At 50.3% G+C, this 15,120-nt stretch overlaps 1 protein-coding gene across 2 annotated transcripts in view; it reads right to left on the reverse strand.

The window, feature by feature from the left end:
• tmem116 (transmembrane protein 116) overlaps positions 1-15,120 on the reverse strand; it is a 70,237-nt gene that overhangs the window by 21,197 nt on the left and 33,920 nt on the right. The gene's annotated exons all lie outside the window — the stretch shown is intronic.

Consider the following 15,120-nt stretch of genomic DNA (forward strand, 5'->3'; position numbering starts at 1 on the left):
GCTTCACAGCGCCAGGGTCCCAGGTTCGATTCCCAACTGGGTTACTGTCTGTGCGGAGTCTGCACGTTCTCCCAGTGTCTGCGTGGGTTTCCTCCGGGTGCTCCGGTTTCCTCCCACAGTCCAAAGATGTACAGTTTAGGTGGATTGGCCATGATAAATTGCCCTTAGGTTAGATGGGGTTGCAGGGTTACGGGGATAGGGTGGAGGTCTGGGATTAGGTAGGGTGCTCTTTCCAAGAGCTGGTGCAGACTCGATGGGCCAAATGGCTTCCTTCGGCACTGTAAATTCTATGATTCTATGTGCATGTTAGGTGGATTGGCCACGCTAAATTGCCCCTTATTGGAAAAAAAATAATTGGGTACTCTAAATTTTTTTTTAAAGTTTTTTTTAAAACAATTACAGATCGAGAGGTATTAACTAGTGAGTCAACAACCTGATGACTAACGGCCATGTGATTACCTGGTACAGTATTGAGCCACCTCGATTGAGATCAGTTAATTCAGATGAAAGATTGAACATGCGGTATTTGTGCTCAGTAATCCACCACTTCTCCAATTTGCCCAGACTAATTTTTATAAGAGGTTCTTTAAAACTTGTTGTGCGGAGCACTGGGAGGCAGGTTTGTGTGTGTTTCTCCTCTCACAATAGCTGGTTCAGCTTCGAGGTCAAATCATAGGTGAGAATTCATCCCCACACAACTGGAGACAGGAACAGCAGCACCGAGCGATCAAACACCTGCCCTGAAGTCAGACAACAGCCCAGGTGTCAGATTCGGACTTGGAAGTTGGCCACCCGCCCCGGACTCCGTTATCTACCCAGAAGTCTGTGCTGATGGCCAGAAAATGCACCAACCCCAACAACTTAAATTGAGATAGCACCTTTAATATAGTTAAATGTCACTAGGCATTTCACAGGGGCAATTACCAAACAACATTGGCACCAAGTTACATACAGCAATATTATCTCAGGTGACAAAAGCTTAGTCAAAGAGACACATTTAAAGAGCATGTTAATGCTGGGAAGTGTTAGGAAAACAAAGGTAGTTTTACCAATTTGTATTGGTAAACATGAAAAAAAGATAATGTTTTAACTGTGTTTAATTTAATGTTTCTGTGCCTGGAAGGGTAAAACCTATTGTTAGATTCATGCTTGAGAAAGGTGTTTGTATGTGTGGGCGTTGATCAAGTTCCAACTGTGCTTAACGAGGGCTAAGGCGTGAAGGATGAATAGGACAGCAGAGTATATGGGCATTGCTTAGCACCTGGGCCCTTGTAAATTCTAGAAGCTTTTATGTTTTAGTTTAGCTAATTTGATTGCAGTTGGAGATAGGTAGTGAGAGTGAGGCAGCTCTCACAGCTCTGCTCGATTTGTTTGGTTCAGAAATCTCGAGAGTGAACTTCTCCCTCAGCTTTGCTAGAAGAAAAACCATACCATGGAGTGGCAGTTAAGAAAACAAATGCAAGGGCAGCACAGTGGCACAATGGTTAGCACTGCTGCCTCATGGCGCCGAGGTCCCAGGTTCAATCCCAGCTTTTGGTCACTGTCCATGTGGGGTTTGCACATTCTCCCCGCCCCACAACTCAAAGATGTGCAGTGTAGGTGAATTGGTCACACTAAATAGCCCCTTAATTGGAAAAAATTAATTGGATACTCTAAATTTATTTTAAAAAAAAACAAATGCAGACATCTGAATAGCATCCAATTAAGGAAAGTAGAGAAATTAAAAGTTTCCAAGACGTCTGTGGTTAAAGGCACTAGAACAGAGAACTGTTTAGTAAAGACAGAAAGAGCTAAGAAGAAGGCAGAGATGCCAGAAAGTATCTGAAGTGATTTTAAGGTTTGTGAGATTTTACTACAGCCTGTGGAGCATGAGTTAAAATAACTATGGAAATCGCTGGCTGGATCTCAGAGTTTGTGCAAAAGCAGCTAAGACATCAGAAACTTAAATGGGGCCCTTAAATTTGGCCTGGTTCCTCGGGCATTTTGGTGAACAAATTCGTCCAATCTAAAGGTTTAGTGAGCCTGGCAGGGGAATAATGTTGTAAATTTCAAAAATAATGGTGGGAAGAAAGTAGAAAGTGGAAATCCTTCGACAGACTTGGGGAGTCTGCGTGGCTCATTAGGAGGGAAAATGGCGGATACAACTCCAGCGGGTGCCACGGCTCCTATCATGGCGGATATGTTTTTTTTTTGAAGTTTTTTATTTAACACAAATTTATAACAGTTACAGAGAGAAAAATGGCCCCGTGTAAAGAGCCTTAACATAATGAAAACGAACAGTGGGAAAGAATAAACATGTTAACAAGTGTTGAAGCCAAAGATCCTTCCATAAGGCACTTTCCCTGCCAGCTCTGTTTGCCCGTGCCACACGTGTTCAACTAAACTAACGTGGCCCTAACCCGCTTCCACCTCCCCGCCCCCCTCCGCCTGGTCTCCCCTGCTCCCCAAGGCCTGACCTGCCAGGTCAGCCCTACGCTTGGCCCTAGCCCGCCCCGCCCCACCTCCGATCTCCCTGGTGCCCCCTGACCTACGCTAGCCACACTGACCCCTGCCCTTGGCGCCTACCTGTCTCCCGTCCCAGCGCTCAGGCCCTCCCCCCACACGTCAGGGACCCATTAGCCTAATTGTATCCCACCGTGCCCTTTCAAGTCCCGTGACTAGCCCCTAGCCCATCCCCCTATCAGAGGCCCCGATCTCGCGCCAAAAGGTACCAAGCACAGGCCCCCCAAAAGACCCTAAACAGTGCGCCCTCCAGCCCCCACTCTCTGTCCAGGCTGAAAACAATCTTGGATAAAACATTACAGTACAGGATAGTTTAACAAACCGCCGCCACACAAAGGGTCTGAGAGCCCAAAGTCCTTTAGTTCCGGTCCAGCATCTTCTTTTAGTAAAAGTCCTAATCAGAGCAATTTTGAGTTAACAGGCTGCTGCCACTGTACAGCACTGAAAGAACTAAGTGCCCATTAGTTCAAGTCCAGCTTCTTGTCTTTAATAAAGGTCCAAACCTGTTCTGGTGTCTCAAAATAGTAGTGGAGTTCCTCAAACGTAACCCAAAGCTTTGCAGGATATAGCATTCCAAACCTCACCTCCTTTTTGTAGAGGGCTGCCTTTACCTTGATGAATCCTGCACGCCTCTTGGCCAGCTCCATTCCCAAGTCCTGGTAAATGCGCACCTCGCAGTTCTCCCATCTGCTGCTCCTCTCTGGCCTTGGCCCATCGCAGCACACGTTCCCTGTCAGCAAGCCGGTGAAAGCGGACCACCAAGGCCCTCGGTCGGTCGCCCGTCCTAGGCTTCCTTGCGGGGGCTCTATGTGCCCCATCCAACTCCAGGGGTTGAGGGAAGGCCTCCGGTCCCATCAGCGCCTCAAATATACCCGTCACGTATGCGCCCACATCTGACCCCTCGCAGCCCTCGGGGAGGCCAACGATTCGTAAATTCTGCCTCCTGGCTCTGTTCCCCAGCTCTTCAAGCTGCTCCTGCATCCTCCTCTGACGGGCGTTCAGCTCCTCCACCTCGTGCTCCAGCTCCGTTACCGTGCCCGCCTGACTGGAAAGCTTCACCTCGACCTCCCTGAGCGCCTTCCCTTGGGCCGCCTGTGTCTCGACCATTCGGTCCATCACCGCTCTCATCGGGTCCAGCGTGTCCCTCCTCAGCTCGGCGAAGCAATTCTTGAAGAACTCCATCTGCTCCTCCCTTGGCCAGTGAGCCTCCGCTCCCCGGTCCCCGCCGTCCGCCATGCTTGGCCGCCCGGCCTGGGGTCCCCGCTGCTCCCGCTTCGATCCTTGCCGCTCCACTCGACCATTTCTGGTCCAGCTGCCCATACCCCGGAAAGGAAGCCTCTTCCCTATCGTCTCCTCCACCGATTCAGGCTGCCAGGTCCCAAAAAAGTCCGTTAACACAGGTCCATTTGCCCATCTCGGGCGGGAGCGATCCGACCTGCGACCTGCCTCCTCGAGGGCGCCACCGGAAGTCCCACGGCGGATATGTTGATGGTGGTACCAGCCTCAGAGTTTGAAAAACAGTTTGTTAGGCACTTCAAGAATCAAGTGCAGGTGATGATAGAAACCTTCAGGGCATTACGGTGGCGCAGTGGTTAGCACTGCTGCCTCATGGCGCTGAGGTCCCAGGTTCAATCCCGGCTCTGGGCCACTGTCGGTGTGGAGTTTGCACATTCGCCGTGTGTTTGCGTGAGTTTTGCCCCCACTACCCAAAAAGATGTGCAGGGTAGGTGGATTGGCCACATTAAATTGCACCTTAATTGGAAAAAATGAATTGGGTATTCTAAATTTATGAAAAGAAAGAGAAAAAATCGAAACCTTCAAAAAGTTGGTTGAGGCGTCACTCGGTCCGATTCAGGAGGAGGCGGAGAGAGCCTCGGAGGCATGGAGGGATGTTGAAGGGAGTGGAGGCAACTTTGTCGTGGCACAGCGATCAAATCGCCTTGTTGATGGAAGAAACAAGATCCTGAGGGCGGGGGTTTGCGAGAAGGGATAGAGGACCCAAATCCCACTGAGTATTTTTCTCTGATTTTCTGGAAGCTGCGGTGGGGGGGGGGGGCGGCGCGGAGATATTCCCCTCCAAAGTTGTATAGGACCCACCAAACTCTCCTGCAGAAGCTTTGGGCAAACGAATTGCCACGGGCCATGGTTGTAAGATTCCACGGCTTCCGAGAGAAGGAGCGGGTCCTGAAATGGGCCAAGGAGAATCGAGACTTGAGATGGGAAGGGTGCACCATCCGGATATCAAGACGCCGGAGCAGAGCTGGTGAAGAAGCAGACAGCCTTTAAGGCAGCTTTATACCACATTGGAGTGAGGTTTGGGGTGTTGAACCCAGCAAGGCTACGGGTTACCTATGGGCTGAAAGATCACTATTTTCATATGTCTGAGGAGGCGGGAGTTTTGTTAAAGACACGGTCTTGGACTCAGTTAAAGGGGCTTTGTGGGGACCTTTTTCGTTGTTGATGGGAAGGGTTTGTTTGGGATTTCTTGTATATATATATACTGTATATATTTGTTGTTAGTCGGGGTTTGTATATATTGTTTAGGGGGCCAATGTGGGCACAGGGTAGTGGTTAAGGCTATAGCAATGGAAATACCTGGTCACTGGTAGATGTGATTTTGAGCATTGCAGGGATGTTTCTTTCGTTTTTTAATTATGTAACGGGGATGGGCGAGAGAGCCACTTTTCCCGTTGCTCATTAATATTCACCCCGAGTAGGGGCTACCTTGCAAGCGGCAAGGTGTCAGCTCGTGAACGGGAGTGCGGTAGGAAGGAGGGGCTACGGCCTATTGGACGTTTGAGATGTGGTTCCTTGAGACTAGCCTTTTTGTTTGGGGGGGGGCGGGGGGCTGGTTCTCTGGGAGGAGAAAAGCAGGTTCATGAGATGGGGTGTGGGGGGGGGGGGGTATAGGGGAGCAGGATGGGGGGGGGTTAGTTTTCGGACTAGGGTTTTTTCTTTGTGTGGGACAGCCACCTTGAGTGGGCCTTGGGCGTATGTATTTGGTGTGGGTGTGGGATAATCCTTCGTGGTGCAAACGGCTGACTCCAGGTTGACGTGGGGGCTGAGAGACCCCCAATGACGTTGGTCACATAGAATCAGAATTTACAGTGCAGAAGGAGGCCATACACCCATGCATTCAGAGGATAAGGAATTCTCCTTCTTTTCTCCAGTTCATAAGGTATACTCCAGGACAGATTTACTTTTGATGGGTAAGTCTCTTCTTCCCCCTCCTACGAGGTATACCACGAGTCCGGTGGTGGCGGCTACCCTCAAGATTTGGGGGCAGTGGAGGCGACATAGGGGAGAAGTGGGGGGCTCGATGGAGGCTCAATTAAGGGGGAACCATAGGTTCGTCCCCGGGAACATTGATGGGGGATTTCAGGGTTGGTACAGAGCGGGCATCAGACAGCTGAGGGACCTGTTTATTGATGGGAGGTTTGCGAGCCTGGGGGAGTTGGAGGAGAAATTTGGGCTCCCCCCGGGGAACATGTTCAGGTATCTGCAGGTAAAGGCATTTGCTAGGCGGCAGGTGGAAGGATTCCCTTCGCTTCCCGCGAGGGGGGTGAGCGACAGGGTGCTTTTGGGGGTCTGGGTCGGAGAGGGGAAGATATCTGATATCTACAAGGTTATGCAGGAGGCGGAGGAGGCGTCAGTAGAGGAGCTGAAAGCTAAGTGGGAGGGGGAACTGGGGGAACAGATCGAAGACGGGACATGGGCTGATGCCCTGGAGAGGGTTAATTCTTCCTCCTCGTGTGCGCGGCTTAGCCTCGTCCAATTCAAGGTGCTGCACCGGGCCCACATGACTGGGACAAGGATGAGTAGGTTCTTTGGGGGTGAAGACAGGTGTGTCAGGTGTTCGGGGAGTCCAGCGAACCATGCCCATATGTTCTGGGCATGCCCGGCGCTGGAGGAGTTCTGGAAGGGGGTGGCGAGGACAGTGTCGAGGGTGGTGGGATCCAGGGTCAAGCCAGGATGGGGACTCGCGATTTTTGGGGTTGGGGTGGAGCCGGGAGTGCAGGAGGCGAAAGAGGCCGGTGTGCTGGCCTTTGCATCCCTAGTAGCCCGGCGAAGGATCTTGCTACAATGGAAGGATGCGAGGCCCCCAAGCGTGGAGACCTGGATCAATGACATGGCGGGTTTCATTAAGCTAGAGAAGGTCAAATTCGCCCTGAGAGGGTCGGTACAAGGGTTCTTTAGGCGGTGGCAACCTTTTCTCGACTTTCTGGCTCAACGATAGGGTACGGGGACAGTAGCAGCAGCAACCCGGGGGGGGGGGGGGGGGGGGGGGGGGGGGGGGGGGGGGGAAGACGATGACTATGTTTTTTTATTTAATTTAAATTTATTTTGAAGTTCTTTTGTTGTTCATTGGGGTTGGGGGGGGTGGGGGTGTGATACATGCGTCGATACGGTCTGGGGGTGGTACGGTTATTATGGGTTATTTTGTTGCATTTCATTGTTTGTCGTTATGTTTTATATTTTCTGTAAAAAATTCCAATAAAAATTATATTTAAAAAAAAAGTCTCTTCTTCCCAAGGTGAGGAAAGTAGAATATTCGGCTAAAGTCATTTCAGACCATGCCCCACACTCCGTGGGCCCTGTTCATTGTCCGATATGGAGGTTGGCCATGGGGCTATTGGCAGCTATGGGGTTTTGTGGGCGCATGTCTAAGGCTAGATGAGTATGTAGAGTTGGAGACACCATGAGGTCCTGGGAAAGTATTAGAAGAAATAGGGAAGATGCAAACAGATAAGGCCTCAGGGCCGGATGGGTTTCCGGTGGAGTTTTATAAGAAATTTGCCGGGCAGTTGGTCCCGTTGCTGATGGACATGTTTAAGGACTCTCTGATGTGGGGCTACCTTCTGGTGACACTATTGCAGGCACTGATTTCCCTTCAGTTGAAAAAAGATAAGGATCCTGTGGAATGTGGGTCGTACCGCCTATTTCGTTGCTGAATGCTGAGGGCAAGGTATTGGCTAAGGTGAGGTTAGAGCCCTGTCTCCCTGGGGTGATAGGTGAAGATCAGACAGGATTTGTTAAGGGCTGGCACATGTCATCTAACATCCGGTGACTGTTAAATGCAGGTCTCTCCCTGCCCAGGGGGCTTGATCCTGAGGTGATGGTGTCTTTGGATCACGGTAGCACAGTGGTTAGCACTGCGGCTTCACAGCACCAGGCTCCCAGGTTCGATTTCCGGCTTGTGTCTGCGTGGGGTTCCTCCGGGTGCTCCGGTTTCCTCCCACTAGTCCCGAAAGACGGGCTGTTAGGTGAATTGGACATTCTGAATTCTCCCTCCGTGTACCCGAACAGGCGCCGGAGTGTGGCGACGAGGGGATTTTCACAGTAACTTCATTGCAATGGAAGCCTACTTGTGACAAGAAAGATTATTATTATTTGACAGGATGGAGTGGAAGATCCAGCAGAGGCGGCAGAAGAGGATTCTGGGAGAAGTCACCTCGACTGTACAGTGGGTAGCCAAAGAACTGGTGTCAAGGAGCCACACTCCGGTGCCACTGGCTGGGATGCCTGTATAAGAGGCAGTTTGTAGGAATAGAGAGTCTGTAAACTATGTGTGTGATTATTATAACCTAATAATTACAAATATCAGAAAGGACAGACACACAATTAAAAGCTACTTAAAATGGCTGTTAGCTGAGCTGACAATACTAAAGATACAAAATGGCTTTTAGCTGAATTAGCCACATTTCTGAACAACCATTAGCTGGGTAGAGTTGCAAACTGGTATAAACAACATCATTTCATTACAGACAGCTGAGATAGTCAGGGAGACAAGGATGATTGATATTAAGGCATTGAATGGAAAACAGACATGGGAGATTTTAGGGAGTGCTTCACTGGCGAGTGATAACAGCTCCATAGAACAAGGAGCCCTATGTACCCTCGCCAGCACAAGGTCTCCAGATGCAGACATGGAAGATAACGTCAACAGTTAGTATGAGCGACTTCTTCATGAAGTCAGGGGCTGGTAAGGTATCACCCCACTTTACATAATGTCAAATTTAATTGGATGTATAATTAATGTATGTAATCTGTAATCAATGTTATTGGACAAAGGCCAGCCGTACTGGGCTGTGTAGCTGTTTGGAAAAGTGTACAGGAATGGATCTTTTTCCTTTGTTCAGTGGAGAGACGGTCTGGGACTTTAACAGATGCCATCTCCCCGCCGGCGAAATAAACCGTTTGATGCGAGGACCAGTCCTGAGCGTTGAGCGATTTCTTTGAGATTCGCTCCTGCTAACAACCTACTGTCCACGAGGAAAGAAATGTATCAACTCCCCCAAGGCACTGGGAAACCTGTACAAACACTGAGACAAAGACAACTGCCTGCAGGCTCACCAGCTGAGAAAGCAGGCAGCCACGAGGGAAATAGCACAAATTAGAGAGAACAAGGGAAAACTAGTAGCGGAGGGTAAGGTCAACAACGCATTTAAGGCCTTCTACTGGAGGCTGTACACCTCCGAGCCCCCGAAGGATGATACAGTTTCTCGACGGACTGGACATGCCAACTGTGGGGGCAGGATGTAAAATGGGGGCTGGAAGCACCATTAGAACTGGGAGAGGTCATGGAGAGTATCAAAGCCATGCAGGTGCGGAAGGCACCGGGACCAGATGGATTCCTGGCAGACTTCTATAAAACATTTGCGATGGCACTGGCCCCGCACCTGCGGGAGATGTTCACGGACTCGCTGGCAAGGGGTACCCTGCTGCCCACGCTAGCACAAGCCTCAATTTCGCTCATACCCAAGAAAAGACCAGGCAGAACATGACCCATCTACAGACCCATCTCGCTGCTCAATTTAGATGCGAAAATACTGGTCAAAATCCTAGCCAGGTGACTGGGGAACTGTGTACTGGAGGTGTTTGCAGAAGGCCAAACAGGCTTTGTTAAGGGTAGCCAGCCAATGTCGAACATCAGGTACCTTTTTTTTTCAATTAAGGGGCAACTTAGCAAGGCCAATCAACCTAACTTGCACATTTTTGGGTTGTGGGGGCGAAACCCACACAACACGGGGAGTATGTGCAAACTCCACATAGTCAGTGACCCAGAGCTGGGATCGAACCTGGGACCTCAGTGCCGTGAGGCCGCAGTGCTAACCCACTGCGCCACCGTGCTGCCACCTGAACGTGATCATGACCCCAAACAGGGAGGGAACACCAGAGGTGATAATCTCCCTGGACCCAGAAAAGGCCAGTTGAATGGAAATATATCAGAGGTGCTGGAGCGGTTTGGACAGAGATGGATAGGTTCTTGATTAATAAGGGGATCAGGGCTTACGGGGAGAAGGCAGGAGAATGCAGATGAGAAAATATCAGCCATGATTGAATGGTGGAGCAGACTTGATGGGCCGAGTGGCCTAATTCTGTTCCTATGTCTTATGGTCTTATGGGCTCGGGGCAAAGTTCACAGCCTGGGTGAAATTCCTGTACAACGCTCCCATGGTGAGCATGCGGACAAACACGCCCAGCTCTAAGTACTTCCAGCTGTACAGAGGCACAAGGCAGGGATGCCCGCTATACCCGCTGCTGTTCACCCTGGCGATCGAGCCACGAGCGATCGCGCTTAGGGCAGCAAAGTACTGGAAGGGGATCTAAAGGGGAAACAGAGGGCACAGAGTCTCGCTCTATGCAGATGACCTGCTCCTCCACATCGCAGACCCCCAAAGCAGCAAGTAGGGAATCATGGCATGCCTGAAAGGGTTCTCAGGCTACAAATGCAATCTGAGCAAAAGTGAAATCTTCCCGCTGAACCTACAAGGGAGAGGGGCAGAGCTGGTGGGACTGCCATTTAAACAAGCCTGAAAAAATTCCAGTACCCCAAAGATGTGCCAGTTTGATGGACTGGCCGGTTTGGTAGATTGCTAAATTGCCCTTAGTGTTCAAAAAGGTTGGGTGGGGTTACGGGGATAGGGTGGAGGTGTGGGCTTGGGTGGGGTTCTCTTTCCAAGGGCCGGTGCAGACTTGATGGGCTGAATGGCCTCCTTCTGCATTGTAAATTCTATGATTCTATGAGCTAAATCGCATATGACTGGACACGGATCCACAAATAGAATATGGCCAGCTTGGTAGAGGATGTTAAAAAGGGCCTGCAGAGATGGAACACACACCCGCTCTCCCTGGCAGGGAGGGTGCAGGCGATCAAGTTGAACACACTGTCAAGGTTCCTCTTCCTGTTCAGATCCATACCGATCCCCAAGGCCTTTTCCATACAGTAGACAGATTTATCCCCCGTTTGTGTGGGAGGGGGAAGAATCCAAGGATTCCCCAAAAAAGTCCTGCAAAGAACAAGAATCGCGGAGGACCTGGCCCTCCCAAAACTACAATGTTAACACCAGGCAGCAACAATGGGAAAAGGGATGGATAAAGGGACCAGAAGCCAAATAGAGCAGGGTTCCTGCACAGGGATGTCCCTCCGGGCCCTGGCCACGGCTACGCTCTCATACCAACTGACCAACCACTCTACAATCCCACGGTAATAGCCATGCTCCGGTCGTGGGACCAGCTAAGACAACACTTTGGTCTGCCTGAAATGACCATCATGGTCCTCATTAGCAACAGCCATAGGGTTCCTTCAGCTAAAATGGGGGCCACTTTCAAAACGTGGAGACAGGACGGCAAGGGGGGGGGATAGAGGGAACCACTGACACATTTAGGGACTTACTTCTCCACGGACAACAGGCTGACAATACTAGAGGAACTGACTGAGAAGTTCCAACTGACCAGGGCTAACAAACTATGACACATGCAATTGAAAAACGTCTTTGCGCAGGTGAAGGAGATACATCCTGAGTGAGTGAGACACAGCCAGAGTGGGAATTGGAACTTGGTAACTTGGGCAGTGTGGTACTTCGGCGCGGGGTGGGAGGAGGTACTGGTTCCCTTTTTGTTCTGTTTCCTTTGTTTGGCTTTGTAACTGGTAATCAGCAGGGACAGATCCAGAATGCATTCCGGGAAGCAGGGAGAAAACCAGGGAGCACCCTGGGAAGTAGGTGATATAAAATCTTACCCCCAGGTTCAAGCTGCCTTCATTTTCAGGAGCGAGAGAGGGAGAGAGCCGGGAAGCAGCTTGGGAACAGGTAAGTGATCGATATTCTGCTATTCTGAGTGATCCGACTGGGGGGGGGGGGGGGGGGGGCGCACAATGTCAATTAGAGGGGTGCAGTGCTCTGATTGTGAGATGTGGCAGGTCCGGGAGGCTTCCAGTGACCCAGGTGGCTTCATCCGCAGAAAGTGCACCCAACTAGAGCTCCTCACAGACCGCATGGTTCGGTTGGAGCAGCAGTTGGATGCACTTAGGAGCATGCAGGTGGCGGAAAGCGTCATAGATAGCAGTTATATAAATGTGGTCACACCCAAGTAAGAAGTCTTACAACACCAGGTTAAAGTCCAACAGGTTTGTTTCAAACACGAGCTTTCGGAGCACGGCTCCTTCTTCAGGTGAATGGAAAGGCTTGTTCCAGAAACATTTCTGGAACAAGCCTTTCCATTCACCTGAAGAAGGAGCCGTGCTCCGAAAGCTCGTGTTTGAAACAAACCTGTTGGACTTTAACCTGGTGTTGTAAGACTTCTTACTGTGCTCACCCCAGTCCAACGCCGGCATCTCCACATCATGGTCACATCCAAGGTACAGGCAGAGAGATGAGTGACCACCAGAAGGGGCAGGCAGTCAGTGCAGGAATCCTCTGTGTTTGTCCCCCTCTCGAACAGGTATACCCATTTGGATACTGTTGGGGGGAATAGCCTATCGGGGAAAACAGCAGCAGCCAGAGCAGTGGCACCATGGCTGGCTCTGATGTTCAGCAGGGAGGATCAAAGTGCAGAAGAGCAATAGTCACAGTGGACTCTATAGTCAGGGGCACAGATAGGCGCTTCTGTGGATGTGAAAGAGACTCCAGGATGGTATGTTGCCTCCCTGGTGCCAGGGTCCAGGATGCCTCCAAACGGGTAGCGGGCATCCTGAAGAGGGAGGGAAAACAGGCAGAGGTCATGGTACATATTGGTACCAACGACATAGGTAGGAAGGGGGATGAGGTCCTGCAGCAGGAGTTCAGGGAGCTAGGCAGAAAGTTAGAAGACAGGATCTCAAGGGTTGTAATCTCGGGATTACTCCCTGTGCCACGTGCCAGTGAGGCCAGAAATAGGAAGATAGAACAGCTAAACATGTGGGTAAAAAGCTGGTGTAGGAGGGAGGGTTTCAGTTATCTGGACCACTGGGAGCTCTTTCTGTATAAGGATGGGTTGCACATAAAATGGAGAGGCATAAATATCCTGGCCGCGAGGTTTGCTAGTGTCACACGGGAGAGTTTAAACTAGTATGGCAGGGGGGTGGGTACCGGAGCAATAGGTTAGAAGGTGATAAAATTGAGGGAGAAGTAGGGAATAGGGCCACTATAGCTCTGAGGAAGAGCAGACAGGGAGATGTTGCTGAAAACAGCAGGACTGGTGGCCTGAAGTGCATATGTTTTAATGCAAGAAGTATAACGGGTAAGACAGATGAACTTAGTTCTTGGAACTATGATGTTGTTGCCATTACAGAGACCTGGTTGAGGGAAGGACCGGATTGGCAGCTAAACATTCCAGGATTTAGATGTTTCAGGCGGGATAGAGGGGGATGTAAAAGGGGTGGCGGAGCTGAGCTACTGGTTAGGGAGAATATCACAGCTGTACTGCGGGTGGACACCTCAGAGGGCAGCGAGGCTGTATGGGTAGAGATCAGGAATAAGAAGGGTGCAGTCACAAGGTTGGGGTTTACTACAGGCCTCCCAACTGCCAGCGGGAGATAGAGGAGCAGATAGGTAGACAGATTTTGGAAACGAGTAAAAGCAATAGGGTTGTTGTGATGGGAGACTTCAACTTCCCCAATATTGACTGAGACTCACTTAGTGCTAGGGGGCTGGACGGGGCAGAGTTTGTAAGGAGCATCCAGGAGGGCTTCTTAAAACAATATGTAGATAGTCCAACTAGGGAAGGGGCTGTACTGGACCTGGTATTGGGGAATGAGCCCGGCCAGGGAGTAGAAGTTTTAGTAGAGGAGCAATTCAGGAACAGTGACCACAATTCAGTAACTTTTAAAGTGCTGGTGGACAAGGCAAGAGTGGTCCTAGGGTGAATGTGCCAAATTGGAGGAAAGCTAATTATAACAATATTAGGCAGGAACTGAGGAACATAGATTGGGGGTGGATATTTGAGAGTAAATCAACATATGACATGTGGGAGGCTTTCAAATATCAGTTGAAAGGAATTCAGGACCAGCATGTTCCTGTGAGGAAGAAGGATAAATATGGCAAATTTCAGGAACCTTGGATAACGAGAGGTATTGTAGGCCTCGTCAAAAAGAAAAAAAAGAGGCATTTGTCAGGGCTAGAAGGCTGGGAACAGACGAAGCCTGTGTGGAATATAAGGAAAGTAGGAAGGAGCTTAAGCGAGGCATCAGGGGGGCTAGAAGGGGTCACGAAAAGTCATTGGCAAATAGGGTTAAGGAAAACCCCAAAGGCTTTTTACTCGTACATAAAAAGCAAGGGGATAGCCAGGGAAAGGGTTGGCCCACTGAAGGACAGGCAAGGGAATCTATGTGTGGAGCCAGAGGAAATGGGTGAGGTACGAAAAGAATACTTTGCATCAGTATTCACCAAAGAGAACGAATTAGCGGATGCTGAGTCTGGAGAAGGGTGTGTAGAGAGCCTGGGTCACATTGAGATCCAAAATGACGAGGTGTTGGACGTCTTGAAAAACATTAAGGTGGATAAGTCTCCAGGGCCTGATGGGATCTACCCCAGAATACTGAAGAAGGCAAGAGAGGAAATTGCTGAGGCCTTGACAGAAATCTTTGGATCCTCACTGTCTTCAGGTGGTGTCCCGGAGGACTGGAGAATAGCCAATCTTGTTCCTTTGTTTAAGAAGGGTAGCAAGGATAATCCAGGGAACTACAGGCCGGGTGAGCCTTAAGTCAGTGGTTGGGAAATTACTGGAGAGAATTCTTCGAGGCAGGATCTACTCCCATTTCTGCTTCTGCTGACATTTTCACTTTCCCCACGAAAGTCGACGAACGGCTGCCACCTCCGAGAGAACCCTAACCTTGATCCTCTTAAGGCGAACTTTTTTTTCTCGAGACTGAGAAACCCAGCCATGTCACTAACCCAGGTCTCTACACTCGGGGGCTTTGAGTCCTTTCACATTAACAAGATCTGTCTCCGGGCTACCAGGGAGGCAAAGGCCAAGACGTCAGCCTCTTTCGCCCACTGAACTCCCGGATCTTCCGACACTCCAAAGATCGCCAACTCCAGACTCGGCACCACCCGTGTTTTAGTACCGTGGACATTGCCTTAGCAAAACCGTGCCAAAACCTCTAAGCTTCAGGCATGCCCAAAACATGTGGACATGATTTGCTGAGTTCCTGCGCACCTCGCACACCTATCCTCAACCACAAAGAACTTACTCATCCTCGCCGCTGTCATGTGTGCCCGGTGAACTATCTTAAATTATATCAGGCTAAGCCTGGCGCATGATGAGGAGGTATTATCCCTGATTAGGGCATCCACCCATAGCCCCACCTCTATCTCTCCTCCTAGCTCATCCCCCACTTGCCCTTAAGCTCCTCAACCG

Source organism: Scyliorhinus canicula, chromosome 1 (genome assembly GCF_902713615.1).
Source record: "Scyliorhinus canicula chromosome 1, sScyCan1.1, whole genome shotgun sequence".
NCBI classification, from domain to species: Eukaryota; Metazoa; Chordata; class Chondrichthyes; order Carcharhiniformes; family Scyliorhinidae; genus Scyliorhinus; species Scyliorhinus canicula.